The following is a 16,415-nucleotide window of genomic DNA, read 5'->3' as shown; positions in this document are numbered from 1 at the left end:
CCATGGCTCTACCTTCAAAAGATGTCTAAAATCCAACAATTCCCACCAACACCTCTGCATCCCTCTGCCACTACCACCATCCCGAGGTCTTCATCATGTTGCACCTGGATCACTGCAGGCGCCTCCTAACTGGTCTTGTTTATAGCTTTGCCTCCTGAAGTCTTTTCTGCAAACAGCACGCTGATAGTATCCTCTGCTCAAAGCCCTCTTCTACCACTGTCTCCCTCTATCACTGTACCCCAACAAAGGCCTCCTTGCTGTTCTGTAAACTCACCAGACAGCTCCTGTCTGAGGGGTTGGCACCCCTGGTGTTCCCTGGAGATCATGTAGCTCTTTTAATCACTTCATTCAAGTTTCTGCTCAAGAGCCACATTTTCAGAATGGTCGACCTTGGCTACCCTACATGAAATAGTCACCCTCCCTCTCCACTTTCTATCATCTTATTTATTTTTTCTTCTTGGTTTTTATTAACACCTAACAGGAGAAACATTTTGTTCATCTCCCTGCATGGAATTGTAAGTTCCCTGAAGCAAGGACTTTGAGACAACGAACATTTTAAGGGCCCTGTGCTCAGCTTTCACTCTTCCCTCTGTCCGGAATTCCCTTCCCTGCCTGACTGACCTCTACTCCACTCAGTTCAAGGAACATTTCCTCTGTAAGGTCTCCCCTGATCCCCCTGAATGAATGAATGAACTCTTCCCTCTTCTTCACTGTGGATAAAATGAGAGTTCCTGTGGCCGGGATTCTCACCTGGCCCTGGTTGACTAGCTCACTGCACATCTGTGGGCAATACATGGCTGCTGACTCTATAAAAAGAGCTCTGCCCAATGCTCTGGATGACACGGTGGCAGGGCTGCAAGGCTGCAGGAGAGCAGAGCAGAGGCTGGAGTGGTGGCAGCACCGAGGACAGAGGCCCAGAGGACAGCTGGGTAGGATGACTGTGCAGAGAGGCCTGGAGGATGGCTGTGCAGGACGGCTGTGCAGACAGAGGGGCCCAGAGGCAGAGACCAGCTTGAGGCATGCAGACTCGCTCTGAGTGAGTGGGATTTTAGTGACTGACCTGCCACCTGGAAATAAAGTTGGGTATAACCCTTTCACCCCAAGAACGTTTTGCTGTCAATTTCTTTGGTCACACCGAATCCATAGCAAACTTGTCTGGGGCTGAAACCCATTGGCAAGACATTCACTACCCTGGTTGTGTGAACAGAACCCAGCTTCCATCCCTTGCGATCATGTCTGCATTCATGGGTAGACTGGGGCTGTGGACCCCACCGAGTGAAATCCTATGTGGGAGGGACAATTTAGTATTCTATTTATCACTGCATTTGCCTCCCAACCCAGTCCCCCCATTTGGCTCATATGTGCATACTGTGTAAGTGGAGTGTTGGAGCAGGCAGACAGCTGCACACGAGCGGAGAGCGGGTGGGGGAGGACTACCGGAAAGAACACCCAGGGCCTCTAGCTAAAGGTCACCTGGGCCCCTCAGCAAAGAGCATCCTGCCATCCCCCCAACTATCCCCCTCTACCCAAGCCCGCCACCTGCCCCTGTATTGCCTCCACTGTGCAGCCAGGCATGTGCAGATAATATGAAAATGGCAGAATTTGACCACTATATGACCTTGCAGTGGTGGTGGGGGTGCTTGACCCGCAGGGGCAAATTAACCAAAATGGGCATGTGCATAACATCAAAACTCAAACAGCCTTGCCACATCCACCCAAACACTGGCACGAAACAAGGCGAGCACTGGCTAACAACAGCTCCACCTTAAGGACGGACAGGGGAGGGGATAGACAAGGAATCAGGGGGACCAAAATGGCATAAATACCCTCAGCCTGTAGCTAAATGAGGCGCTCGAATTTTCCTGAGTTGCTCCCTTGGACCCTTCCAAGTGTGCTTTCACTTTAACCTAATAAAGTCCTTGCTGCCTCTACTTGCTGTCTGTTCTCTTGGCCGAATTCTTTCCTTCAAGAAGACAAGGACCAAGAAAACTCAGCCCATTCAACCGGTACCAGAAGGAAGACAGAAGGGCACTTTAAGTAAAAATCGAAAGGGATACTTTACGAAACACCATATTAAAAACTTGGTACACAAACTGACCCCTTTCCCTGCTGCCCCAACCACGACAAAGCAAAACACAAAAGGGGAGAGAAGCTTCCTCTCCCGACCTCCACCCCACGGGGCAGCTTCGGCGTCTCCCAGGCTCCAGTGAATCAGCGGCAGCCGTGCCAGCCAAGGCGCACTGCCTGTGGGACAGGGAGGCTCCCGGCAGAGCAGCGCAGGAGCAGAGGAAGAGGCAGGAAATGGGCAAAGTCTGTTGCAGGTGACAGGTGACAGGCCTGCTCAGGAGCACACGTGAGACGCCCCCCAGAGGCTCTGTGGGGAAGTGCAGGGGAGTTGTATCTATAAGGGTCAAGTACGGAGGAAATGTTTATACTAAAACATTCATATTATAGGATTTCCTGTAGAGTTATTTGGGTATCTGTCTTTCCCATTCAGTTAGGGCTGCTTTGGTGGCAAGACCCATGGCTCATCTGGTTCATGTTTGTGGGCGTTTTCTGAGTGTGTGTAGAAAGAGTGAGGGTACAGGGATGGAGGGAGGAGTCGCCACAGTCAACCCTTGAAAACACTCTCTAGTCTATTTGGAAAAACACCTCACTGTCCTCTTTCCTCTCCACAGGCCAGTTTCAGGATCAGCTCCTCCGGGATTCCTGGCAGAAACCCAGAAGAACAGAGTTAATGGGACGAACTACAGCCCCAGCTACTGCAACTTCGCAGGAATCACAGCTGGTGTTCGTTGGCTCCTTCCTCATTATCCATTGCAAATTCTCCTCACCCTCAGCTCGCATCTCCTTTGGTGCCAGTGGCTTACCTGAGTATCTGAGCCCCTGGCCACCACACCCTTCTCTGGCCAGGTTTGCTGCATTTGTCAATTTATTGCCACAGTTGGGGAAGAAAGTATGGAGGAGCCCCCAAGTGGGGCACTTGGGGCCAAGCTGATGACCCTTCTTGCCTGCTGCTCCCTGCACACACGGTGCCCGAGCACCCAGGAAGCAGCTATAGTTTACCATTCAACAGGACTCTTGCTGTGTCCTCTGGTGGGAGAGTCCCCATTTGGGGACAAAGACCTTTAACCCTGCAGACCCCAGAGTTGTGATGTCTGGAAGCCCCAATTCCCCAAGTGCTCACTGAGAGTGATGGCAAAATAGGTCCCTCTTGCTTCCACCCGGGTTTCTAGAACCATACATTCTTCCTACTGAGGACACAACACACAGAAAGGTCTTTGAGTCAAGGTGTACACAGCACCCGGGAAGATGAGCCCACTCCTCATAAACGATTGCCTTCAAGTTGACACTTCAAGTGGGCCATCAGAAGGCCATTCCGACACCCTGTCGGGCCAGCAGCTTCTCGTGGCACCGCATATGACGGAATCAGTGAACCTGTGACTGTGGGCTCGTCCCTGCACCGCCACTGCAGTAAGTTGGGTCCCTGGGTCTGACGTGGTGTGCTGGTGAATCATACACGCCGCAAGCCCTCAGATGATGGTGCTGGCTAAGAGCCTGTGGACGGGAGACGTAAACAGTACCAAGAAGACGTGTTAATTCCTGTCAGGGTGAATCACAGCTCCTCCAGCGTGGAAGGGGTTCAATGGAGTCAACTTCTAGCACATGGCCCGTTGTTCTCCTGGAGGGACTGTGCTGTACTGGGGGCACACTCCGCAGCAGCAGTAGCAAGATCGGCCTCTGCGAGTGGGAGCCCAGCTACTAGACTCCTACTAGCCTCCGTCTCTGCTACTGTGGCTGCTCCGCTCATGCGCCCGCAGCGTCAGGACTGGGTGGCTGGGGACAGACTGGCTAAAGGCAAACCACAGGGTTTTTGTCTTTCTTGGTTATGTAGTGCCTCTTCTGTGGTGGATGTTTTCTGGTGGGTGTTAACATGTGATAAAAAGCCTTCATGCTTTGTTCCAACTCCCACCCACCCATCCATCCTTGCCTCTCTATCTCAGACCTCCTTGTTTCTGGTCTTCCCATCTCTCTTCTTGCAGGCCCCAATTAGCCATATAGGTCTTTCATCACTGCTTCTGAGTCCACAGACATTCTAAACTTGGGACACTTCTCCACCCACACAAAATGGATGATCAGGTGTGCGTCCTGAAGCTCTGCCCACTAAGAAGATCTTCCTTCAGCACTGTTTTTCAAGGCTGTAACACAACTGTGATCCACTTTCAGTTTGAACTGACACACTGAGCCAGTGCCCCATGAGCCAAGTATGGGATTTGAACCCTCCTCTTCTCAGCTGGTTGTCAGGTATCCTAAATAGAGACACAGTGTGCACGGAGGACGGGCGCTGGTGTGATGCTGGTGTGATGGCTGCCATCAGGGCTGCCTGCTCAAGCAAGACTCACTTGTACCTTCTGGTCCTCCTTGTGCTCAATCTCAGGACCAACCAGTTCCATTCTAGGAGAGATTGTTGCTGCCTGCCTGACATCATAACTGGTGGGTTTGATAGAACCCCGCTCATGATGGAAGCTCCCTACATGGGGTCACTGGTGACCTATGCTGTCATAGTAGCGCACCAGCAAATTTTTTTCAAAAGGCACATAAATATCTGCTGCAGATGACATGACCATGCTCCAACACCCCAGGGGGCCTATTTTGTGATTCCCAGTGGAACTTGCCATAAACTGCACACAGCGTCTAAAAAAGATGAAAATACAAATACCATATATGGCCAAGTAGCAGGACCACTTGCACTACAGCCTGGACCTGCTTTATAACCTTTTTCTGTTCTGTACTCCAATTAAAGTTGGTAGCCTTTTGTATCACCTGGCATATGGTCCAGAATAGTATTCCCAGTGAAATATACTGTGTCCAGAACTCAGAGAGGCCAACCAGACATATGCTTCCTTCATCATGGTGGGAAGCACAATAATTTATCTTTTTCTTTGGATGGGATATGAGGCATGTTCCTGACACTGGACCCTGAAACATCTTATTGATGTGACAGATGCCTGAATCTCTATGGAATTTATCTCCCATCCTCTGGCATACATGTGTCAGACCAAGGCCTCTACTGTGCTGTCCCCTTTTTGTCCATCTGGCTGAATAGTATGATGTCATCTGTGTAATAGATTAGGGTGATGTTCTGTAGGAGGTCCAAATAGAGCTGATCTCTTCAGGTTGTACTACCACAGAAGTGGAAAGTTAATAGCTCCAGAGCAAAACCATAAAGGTATATTGTTGTCTATTCCATGTGAATGCTCACTGTTTCTGACCCACTTTTCTCACAGGGATAAAAATAACCCATTCAACAAATCAGTATCCACATAAAATGTACCTGAGGCTGTGGCAATTTGCTCTAGCAAAAATACTAAAACTGGCGTGGGGGCTGCAATAGGGCTACTCCATAGGTGAGTCTGTGGTAATCTACTATCACCTCTAGTTTTTGTCTGATTTCTTCACAGACAATACTGATTAATTAAATGGAAAAATGATGTGAATCCTTCAGATCCTTGAAGGTTGCCTCACTGTATACCTCTAGCTTTTATATATGGTTTTCAATTGCCTGTTAAGCACTCCTAGTCTTTCACATTTTTTTCCTAAGGTGTCAGTGGAGCTTAGCAATTGCTGCCCAATGACATTGTCTTGTTACAATTTCCCCCATGTTTCTCAAATGCCTAGTACCTTCTTTTTTACAAATATACCATCCCAATTCACCACCGATGAAAGTTTCAACAATTGGGCCACAACATTATGTTAAGGGCAATCTGTGTGCCAGCTACTGGCAGTGAAGGGGTCCTCAGTGCCAGTCTAGCAAAGAGTAACCCAGCTCCACAGTCTCACCTTCCAGCCTGCTTTCTCAGACCGCACCTACACTCCGACTTCTCTTGGCTGCAGGCGTTGAGACAAGTTTAAAGTACACGATGACTGTTAGGGGTGTCCTTCAGATCCACACCTGTGAAAGGAAAGACAGAAGCAAAATCAGGCAGAAGGACAACCTAATAATTCAATGGAATGTGAATTATTCTGTTATTGAATTAGATGGCAAAGCATTGTGTTTGTATACAGTAACACTAAAGCTGTGCTATTATGCAGTATATATTGACACTAACAAACCAAACGCACAACACAATATTCTCAATGCATAGGAAAACAACCATCAAAAAAGAGAAAATATAAAATGGAATAGATCACCTATGGGAGATCTTAAAAACAGAATATCTCATTACAGTAGAATATTTTCACAGATGTAAAGAGTGGAAATGAAGCTGCAACTGAAATGCATTTCTGAGTGGCTCACCTGTGAGCAAACAAGGGCAGCCATTCACTGCTGGTGAATTAATTAAGTTGGACTTGATTGCAGGAGTCAACAGAATGCGTCCAGAGCAAATTAACTTCTTTACTACTAAGGTATATTGGGTGAAAAGAAACATGAGAAGCAACCTCAATAATCAATTAAAATGAAGGCAAATTCTTTCAGGTAACTTTTCTTGGCTTTTGATGACCTACTGATATTGCTTAATTAAGTACTAAGCAATATCGGTAAGTTTACTCAAGTAGTCAATGCAAAGTTTGAAAGGACTGTACAACTGCCTTTTCTGAATAGTCTAGATTAACAGAATATTTCCAAAGAAGTTGAGAAAACATTAATTCAGTACCACCCAAAGTGGAATCTGCTAAAATGTGTTGTATCTGATACTGGTGAAGATATGGGTGAAACAGGAAAAGGCTTAGTTAGACAAACTTAAAAGCTGTGGCAATGTTAAAGCCTATCATTATTCATTATATTATTCAGCATATATTTTGTTGAAAATATTTTCATCTATTGTGTCATTGTCTCACAATGTCAATGATGCACTTCATTCAGTTTGTCAGTTCCACGATTCTTTCGTCAGATGCAGAAGCCTGAATGTTCTGACTTGTCCTAACAGCAGTTTCATGACTTTGCAGTAATAAGGTTTCATTGCAATCTTTTAGCTCAGGGTGTAGATTGAAATTGTACTCAAATATTCATAACAGCTTAATTTATCAGAGTCCCAAACTGAAAATAATCCAAGTACCTATTAACTGGTGAATGAATTAACAGATTGTACTCTATTGTGTTCCATTGTGCTGTGGACTGATTTATGTCCCCCACAATTCATATGCTGAAGCCCTACCCACAAATTTGATATCTGAACATGTGGCCTTTGGGACATAACTAGGTATAGAGGAGGTTGTGAGGGTGGGAGCCTCATGACCGATCAGTCCGTCCCTGTGAGGACACAGAGAGAAGGTGGCCATCTGTTAGCCAAGGAAGTGGTCCTCACCAGAGCCTCACCATGCCCACTCCCTGACTTTGCACTTCCAGAACCATGAGAAATACATCTCTGTTATTTAAGTATCCCAACTCCTGGCATTTTGTTATGGCAGCCCAAGCTGACTAAGTATGGTCTCTTGTATTCGCTCTAAAATAATAAAAAAGGTACACAATACTGATTACACAACAACACAGATGAATCTCAAAAACACTGTGCTAAGTGAAAAAAGCCAGATGATAAGACATATGATTCCATTTATATGACACTCTGTAAAAAGCAAAACTACAGGGACAGAGAGCAGGTCAGTGATTCCCAGGAGCCGGGCAGGGAGGGAGGGCACCAATGGCAAGTGGGCATGAGGCAACTTTTTAGGGAGATGAAGTTATTCTGTAACATGATTGTGGTCTACACAATGACTGTATACATTTACAATTCAACAGACCGTACATTTGAAACTGGTGAATTTTATTATATGATAATTTTACCTCAGTAAAGCTGACTAAAACACAGCCACACGCAAATACACAAAGCAGGGCACCAGCTTGAAACCCCTGCTCACACAACTTATGATTGGGATGTTGACAGAAACATAAGCTGAAACATTTCATTTTGAAATCTGACCTACATCCTACGCTCAGCCCATCAGCAGGTCCTGTTGGCTCTAGCTTTCTGCTTCCACTTTCGTCCAAGCTGCCATTATCTCTTACTGGGATTATTGTAGCTGCCTTTGAGCCTCTGCTCTTGACTTCAAAGTCTATACCACTCAGAACAAATAGTGATCCTCTTAAAACATAAATCACATTACACCATGTCTGTTCAAAACCCTCCCGTCCCACCAGGGAAAAACCCGAAGCTATCACCACGGCTTCAAGTCCCTCCTTGGTCTGGCCCTTGCCGGCGCTCCCAATTTATCTCCTCTTTCTCCTTTCAATTCCTCCTTGTCTTGAGAACTTTTTACTTGCTGTTCCCTCTGTCTGGTAAGTTTTCCCTCCAGAACTTCTCTTCCAGAATACTCACTCTTCATTCTGGTTTTAGCTTAAATACTACTTTCTGGGAGAGGCTTTCTCTGATCACTAATATGTAGTCCTTTCCCCATTTTCTCCATTTCCTGTGTTTTCTCATTCAGAGCAATGACTTTGTTCTATTCGCTCTTGTATCCCTTGTGCCTAGAATAATGTCTGTTGCATGTAACTACTCAATGCATACTTCATGAATAAACAAACAAATGAACAAACCAACAAATGAGTTTATTTGCTATGAAGCCTTCTCAGGTCACCTGAGCTACACTCCCTCTCTGTCCTCCTCATCCCTCTGGCATTTGCTGTTTTTGTTCATTTTTAACAACAGCTTTATTGAGATATAACTCCTATACCATACAACTCACCCTTTTAATGAATACACATATATTACTGTTAGTATATTCAGAGTTGTGCAACCATCACAACAGTCAATTTTAGGATGGTTTCATCACCTAAAAAAGAACATCATACTCTTCAGCTATCACACCCCTTATCACCACCACCCCTGTCCCCAGCCCTAAGCAATCACTAATCTAATTGCTGTCTGTGGATTGCCTACTATGAACATGTCATATAAATGGAATAATATAATTTGAGGTCTTATGTAACTAACTTCTTTCACTTAGCATACTCTTCTCAAAGCTCACCCATGTTGTGGCACATATCAGTATTTCATTCCTTCTAGTGACTGAATAATATTCTCCTGTATGGATTTACCATATTTTATTTATTCATTCATCAGTTGATGGACATATTCAGTTATTCCACTTTTGGGCTCTTGTGAATAATCATGCTATAAACATTTGTGTACAAGTTTTCATCTGGATATATGGTTTCATTTCTCTTGGGCATAAACATGGTAACTATGTTTAACCATTGAAGGAACTTACAAACTGTTTTCCAAAGTGGCTTCACCAATTTACATTCTCATCAGAAATGTGTGAGTGTTCTGATGTCCACATCTCTCAACTGTATTCAGTCAATCTATACGTGGCCTTTGTGGTTCTGCCACAATACAAACATTTCACTGTGTTCCTAGGACCAGTTTGAGCCTTAGGTTCTTATTGACCTTATGTCATAGGGTAACATCTAATATATGTGGCACTAACTACCCCAACTGAATCGTAAAGCCCCTTAGGGCAGAATCCATGTCTTGTACAAATTTGTAGCCCCTTCACCACATGGCAAAGTAACAGGAACGCAGCAGGTGCTCAATAAATATTTACTGATTGTCTGAAGGAATAGCAACAGAAATTGGCAACAATCATGAAAGGAGAAAGAGGGAAAGAAAGAGAGGGAGGGAGAGAGAGACGAAAGAAATAAAGGAAGGAAGTTAGAAGGGAAGGGGGAGGGAAGAGGAAGGAAGGAGAGAAAAGAAAATAAATAAATTTGGTACCACAGGGAAAACTAGAGCCTAATCATTTGAGCTTTAAATGTTATAATGAAAGGTCAGGCATCAAAAAGCAATTTTTTTTATTCTCCTTGAAAATGTAACTTTTTCACTGTGAGGTTTTCCACATGCAAAAGAATGAAGTTGCACTCCTTCCTCGTACCACGCCCAAGAATTAACTCAAAATGGACCATAGACCTAAATGTAAAAGCTGAAACTATAAAACTCTTTAAAGACAATATAAGATTGAATCTTCATGACCTTGGGTTAGGCAAAAGCGTGAGCAACAAAATAAAACATTGACAAACTGGACTCCATTGATACTTAAAATTTTTGTGCTTCAAAGGACACATCAAGTAAATGAAAGAACATTTTACAGAATGGAAGAAAATATTTTCAAATATCTGATAAGAGATTGTATCCAGAATACATCAAGAACTCTTCCAACTCAATAATAAAAAGACAACACAATTTTCTAAATGGACAAATGATCTGAATTGACTTTTTCCCAAAGAATATATACAAATGTCTTCTTGTGTCAAAAAAGCACATGAAAAGATACTCAACATTGTTAGTCATAAGGGAAATGCAAATCAAAACCACTTCACACACACTAAAATGACTATAATCAAAAAGACAAATAGTTGTAAGTGCTGGTGAGGAAATGGAGAAATTGGAGCCCTTATACATCACTGGAGGGAACTCTCATAAATTATACAGCTGATTTGGCCAACAATCAGGTAGTTCCTTAAAATGTTAAATATGGAGTTACCTTATGACCCAGCAATTCCATTCCTAGGTATATACCCAAGAGAAATGAAAACATATGTTCACACAAAACTTATACACAAGTCTTCATAATAGCCAGAAAGTGAAAACAACCCAAGTGCCTATCAACTAATGAATGGATAAATAAAATGTAGTATAACCATACTATAGACTATTGTTCAATAATAAGAAGGAATGAAGCACTGACACATGTACAACATGGGTGGACCTTGAAAAGATTATGGTAAGTAAAAGAAGCCATCACAAAAGACCATATATTGCACGGTTCTATTTATATGAAATGTCCAGAACAGACAAATCTTTAGAGACAGCCAGAATGGGGACTGACTACTGAGTATGGGCTCTTTTGCAAGTTTAATGAAAATGTCTAAAATTGTGATGATGGTCACACAACTCTGTGAATATATTAAAAACCTTCAAACAGTACACTTTACATTTGTAAGCTGCACTGTATGTAGCTAGACACACACACATGGATACACACCACACACACAGATATAACACACATCCTGTGAAGGTGAGAGATAAACCCTGTTATTTATTTTCTCTTTTTAAAAAATCATTTGAAAAGGCCAGTAACTTAACTGTAATAATTGCAAACTTCTTGTAACACATGTCACACACACCAACCTTTGCCCACAAGTATTTCAGGACTCCATGAATGAGAGCCCCTGCATTATATTAATTTAACATGCTTAGTGCCCTTCAATGCTCTCTGCTACCCATCTGTATAGCTCGAATTCTCTACTTACCAGAGCTGCTCCAGAATTTCTGTACAAAACTATTTTAGGGGCAGCAATCTGGTTAAAAGGTGAGACCCAGGGATTTGTCTTAAAGCTGTGTTTGCACAACAGACCCACTCTTTCACTGAAAATTCGGAGGCTGATGGGGTTTGAACCCACGCGTGCTGCTTCTGAGTAGTCCCCTTCTCAGCTTGGATGGGGGCCCCACAGAAATGGGCCTATAGTTGTAGAACCTGCTTCATATTTCCAAGGCTCATCAGTGTTCTTAAGAAGCAATTATTTTGCAATGGCATTTTGCCTTTCTAAATACAGCACCTGAAAATGGACCTACCCTTCTAACAGTGTCTGCCAACAGGATTTCTTTCTTTGTGCTAAAAATACCTACAAATGATTTTGATTGTGTCACTTTCAGATTCTTTCAGCTTATCTGTTCCTTCCCATGTGTTGTCATATCTCCATTTGAAAATCATGACCGTGAAACCTCGATCACTTATGGGTTATGCAAATATCTTCCCTTGGTACATTTTTAATAATCTCTGCTCTTATTATGACCAGATATTGAAATCCCAAATAATAACAGAGTGACAAACTTTAAGGGTAAGATTATTTGGGCAAGAGAATGTGAAGTTTTTGTTCCCTGAGAGGTAACGGGCGCCGGCTTGGAGTTGCATCGTATTTCTCCCACTTTCAGCTGTGATGGTTTAGACAAGTTCCTTAATTCCACTGATCCTCTATGTCTTCACGGGTCAGAAAGTGATTTAATGCCTTCCTCAAGGGGTTTTGGTGAGAAAGGTATGGGGTTTTATGTTGTATTATTTATCTTTTGCTGAGTTACAAATTATTCCCCAAATTTACCTTCTTGAAACATTTATTATCTCATATAGTTTCTGAAGGTCAGGAATCATGGAGTGCTTAGCTGAACGGTTTGGCTTAGAATCTCTAACAAGGTTATGGTCAAACTATTGGTCAGGGCTTCAGTCTCTGAAAACTTAAATGGGATCAGAGGATTTGCTTCCAAGCCCGCCCACGTGCAGTTGGCAGGAGGCTTCCGTTCCTCAGCACAGGGACCTATTCACATGGCTTCTCCCCAAAGTGGCCGTTGAGAGAGAGAGAGAGGGAGAAGAAGACATAAGCTGCAGTCTTTATTACCTAAACCTAGCAGTGTCGTACCATCACGGCCGCCTGTTCTACTGGCCACACTGACCAGCCCTGGTTTAGAATGGAGAGAACTACAAAAGGGAGAAAATAATAGGAGGCGGGGCCCGTGGGAGGCCTCCTTGGGGGCCACCTCTGGAAGGAGCTCCCAGCAGGAACACCTGGACACCCCTCATTCAGCATCCATTTATTGAGCACTCATTATATGCAGGCTCTCTGCTAGGCCCAGGAATATAAAATAGACATGGTCCTTGCCCTCAAGGCCTTCCATTGTAGAAACTCATAGTAAGTGCTTAAGAAATATGTTTTCTTCCCATGAAAAAGAAACAAAAAAAACTTCATAAAAGGAAATCTTGCTAAGCAGAGGTACAGTCATGATCCAAATAATTCTCACTTGGGAAAATAGAGAAACTATCCCCAAACATGACAATTACAACGTGGAGAACTCTAAAATTTTTGATTTACAGGCCAAGAATTTACATTAAGGATCCTAGCTGAAGTAAAGATAGCCATTATAGTCATCTGTGAGAAAAATGCATACAAAACAAGTTGATGGTATCCACAGTCATGTAAAGGTGATTATTTTCCAAAACTGTTCTTTCAGACATTGGTTGCATCTATAGGCACCCTAATAAATAGGATTCTAAATTCTTGGGCTCCTAATTGTTACATGAAAGCAACTAAGGTAAGACCTCTATTTGTCAGTGACTCATCCACTGTTAATTTTGCTTGTGTTTACTATAATATAAACATACATACATCTATGTACACTATGATATATATATGCTATATGCTATAGTATAATATAGGTACTATAATATATATATACACACATAATATGCATTCATGTATGTACTATATAATAAGGTGACCTTAGTTTAACATCTAGAATGCACTCTGACCTTCTTTTGGTTAGTCCCAACTAGAGAGATTTTTCTCTCCTGACACTTTACTTGTGCTAAAATATTCATATTTCAGGCTCTTAGAGGAGACATATATGATTCATGGGATTAATGGCAAAGAAATTTGCCTACATTATTAAATTAGCCTCCATTTTGCTAGGCTTCATAATGCTAAAGTGAAGCTTGAGACTTATACATAAATACTGAAGCCTTATTCCAAGCTTAATAAAACATGCATATCTTTCCAATATACCCCTGGATAGAAATGGATACTAGAAATTTCACTGATGCAGAAGAGATACCAACTGAGGTCCCACTGGATGCCTCTCCCCTCTAATGTCCCTGACTGGCCTTTTCAGGGCACCCAAGGAACTTTGTGGTTCGGTGTCTCTTCGCTGAGCCTGCTGTCGTCTACCAGTCCTTGGTCAGGTACAGGAGGAGGGTTTGGTGCCATCTCTGATCTCATGGATTTAATGAAAGATATTTGTCCCAGAGTCCTCTCCTCTATGAGAAAGGGCAAGAATTACATCTGTCGTATACAGAGCTGTATTTTCAGTGCTTAGAAAAGGGATTTCAAGCAGTCACCATTACAGTCTTTGAGAATGAAATAACCACTTGGCTCCCAGGAACTCCCACACTTACCACACACACTGCGAAGCCGTGACAGAGCCTTGGGGCCAAGCCGAGGGGTGGGACCTTCCACAGCCTTCACATTTCAGGCTCCTTCCTGTCTCCCTGCTTGGCCTCCAGGTGCCTGCTGCTTGGTGCGCCCTCCTCATTTCCAAGGTGCTAGCCCAGTGGGTCCCAGTCTTCAACCCAAGATGAAGATTTTAGCATTTTGCATCTGAATGAGAAAAATAAGAATGATGTAATGAGTCTTTCACAAAGCTCAATGGAAAGGACTATTCTGAGGCTAGGTTTTTGTGTTTGGTATTAATATGTTTCCTCTAATATGAGATGATGATAATAGATAATAGTTATTGTTTCTAATGCCTCACTTGGCATCATGAAATAATGGCAGTCCCATGAGATGTCCCCACTGTTTTTTCTTGATTCTTGAATTCCAAACGTCTGAGAATCACTGTCATGTAAGACCTGTTCAGTTCCTGCCTTGTTCTTGAGGACTTCCTTTTCATTCAGGGCTCATTTTACCTTTCTTTAAAAATATATCACTTTCGGAATTTCCCCTCTGAGTTGTAAGTACACAGTGTAGGAGAACTGACAAGTTAAAGAGCTTGCAAAGAGGTATAAGAGCCAAGATGGCAGCGTGGGTAGGGCAGCAGAAATCTCCTCCCAAAACCATATATATTTTTGAAAATACCACAAATACAACTATTCCTAAAAGACAGACCAGAAGATACAGCACAACAGCCAGGCTACATCTACACCTTCAAGAACCCAGCGCCTCACAAAGGGGGTAAGATACAAGCTGTGGCCTGGCGGAACCCGAGCGCTCTGCTCTCCCCACCCCGGCTCCTCGGCGGAAGGAGAGGAGTCAGAGTGGGAAAGGAGAGGGAGCCCAGGACTGCTGAATAACCAGCTCTGGTAATCCACACCAGGAAGGCAGACACACACTGCACAGCGTGCTGGATATTAGGGAAACAGAAAAGTAAAATCTGCGAGTGGGTCCCCACAACTGGCTCCCTGGGACAAAAGAAAAGTGAGTGTGTTTTGAAAGTCTTAAAGGGACAGGGGCCTAACATCTAGACGGGCTCCTTCCTGTCTCCCTGCTTGGCCTCCTGGTGCCTGTTGTTTGGTGCACCCTCCACATTTCCAAGGTGCTAGCCCAGTGGGTCCCAGTCTTCAACCCTTCCTGAAAAAGAATTCAAAATAAAGGTTATAACCATGCTGATGGACCTGCAGAGAAATATGCAAGAGGTAAAGGAGCAAGTAGGGAGGGAGATGACAGAAATAAAACAATCTCTGGAAGGACTTAAGAGCGGACTGGATGAGGTGCAAGAGGCCATTAATGGAATGGAAGTCAGAGAACAGGAACACAGAGAAGCTGAGGCAGAGAGAGATGAAAGGATCTCCAGGAATGAAAGAATATTAAGAGAACTGTGTGACCAATCCAAACGGAAAAATATTAGCATTATAGGAGTACCAGAAGAAGAAGAAGAGAGAAAAAGGGATATAAAGTGTCTTTGAAGAAATGATTGCTGAAAACTTCCCCAAACTGGGGAGGAAATAGTCTCTCAGACCATGGGGGCCCACAGAACTCTGAACACAAGGGACCCAAGGAAGACACCACCAAGACATATAATAATTAAAACAACAAAGATCAAAGACAAGGACAGAGTATTAAAGGCAGCCAGAGGGAGAAAAAAGGCTACTTACAAAGGAAAACCCATCAGGCTATCACCAGACTTCTCAACAGAAACCTTACAGGCCAGAAGAGAATGGCATGATATACTTAATGCAGTAAAACAGAAGGGCCTTGAACCAAGGATACTGAATCCAGCACGATTATCATTTAAATATGAAGGAGGGATTAAACAATTCCCAGACAAGCAAAAGTTGAGGGAATTTGCCTCCCAGGAACCACCTCTACAGGGTATTTTAGAGGGACTGCTCTAGATGGGAGCACTCCTAAGGCTAAACAGATGTCACCAGAGAAAATAAAATCACAGCAAAGAAAGCAGACCAACCAAACACTAACTAAAGGCAAAAAATAAAATCAACTACTCACAAAAGCAGTCAAAGAAAACACAAAAGAGTACAGAATAAAACACCTCACATATAAAGAATGGAGGAGGAGGAATAAGAAGGGAGAGAAATAAGAATCATCACACTGTGTTTATAATAGCTCAATAAGACAGTTAAGTTAGACAGTTAGATAGTAAAGAAGCTACCCTTGAACCTTTGGTAACCATGAATATAAAGCCTGCAATGGCAATAAGTACATATCTTTCAATAATCACCCTAAATGTAAATGGACTGAATGCACCAATCAAAAGACTCAGAGTAACAGAATGAATAAAAAAGCAAGACCCGTCTATATGCTGGTTACAGGAGACCCACCTCAAACCCAAAGACATGCACAGACTAAAAGTCAAGGGATGGAAAAAGATATTTCATGCAAACACTCGGGAGATAAAAGCAGGTGTTGCAGTACTTTT

The 16,415-nt window shown here is 43.3% G+C and overlaps 1 long non-coding RNA gene across 1 annotated transcript; it reads right to left on the bottom strand.

The window, feature by feature from the left end:
* Positions 1–5,849: 5,849 nt before the first annotated feature.
* On the bottom strand, positions 5,850–14,131 carry LOC118970887 (uncharacterized). The gene is made up of 3 exons (XR_005059077.2): positions 13,939–14,131; positions 6,299–6,403; positions 5,850–5,953 (listed from the first exon to the last, which is right to left on the bottom strand). It is a non-coding gene; the product is annotated as an uncharacterized lncRNA (long non-coding RNA).
* Positions 14,132–16,415: the final 2,284 nt, after the last annotated feature.

The sequence above is a fragment of the Manis javanica genome, chromosome 8 (genome assembly GCF_040802235.1).
Source record: "Manis javanica isolate MJ-LG chromosome 8, MJ_LKY, whole genome shotgun sequence".
Lineage (NCBI taxonomy): Eukaryota > Metazoa > Chordata > Mammalia > Pholidota > Manidae > Manis > Manis javanica.
This window is presented reverse-complemented; position numbering and strand designations above follow the sequence as displayed.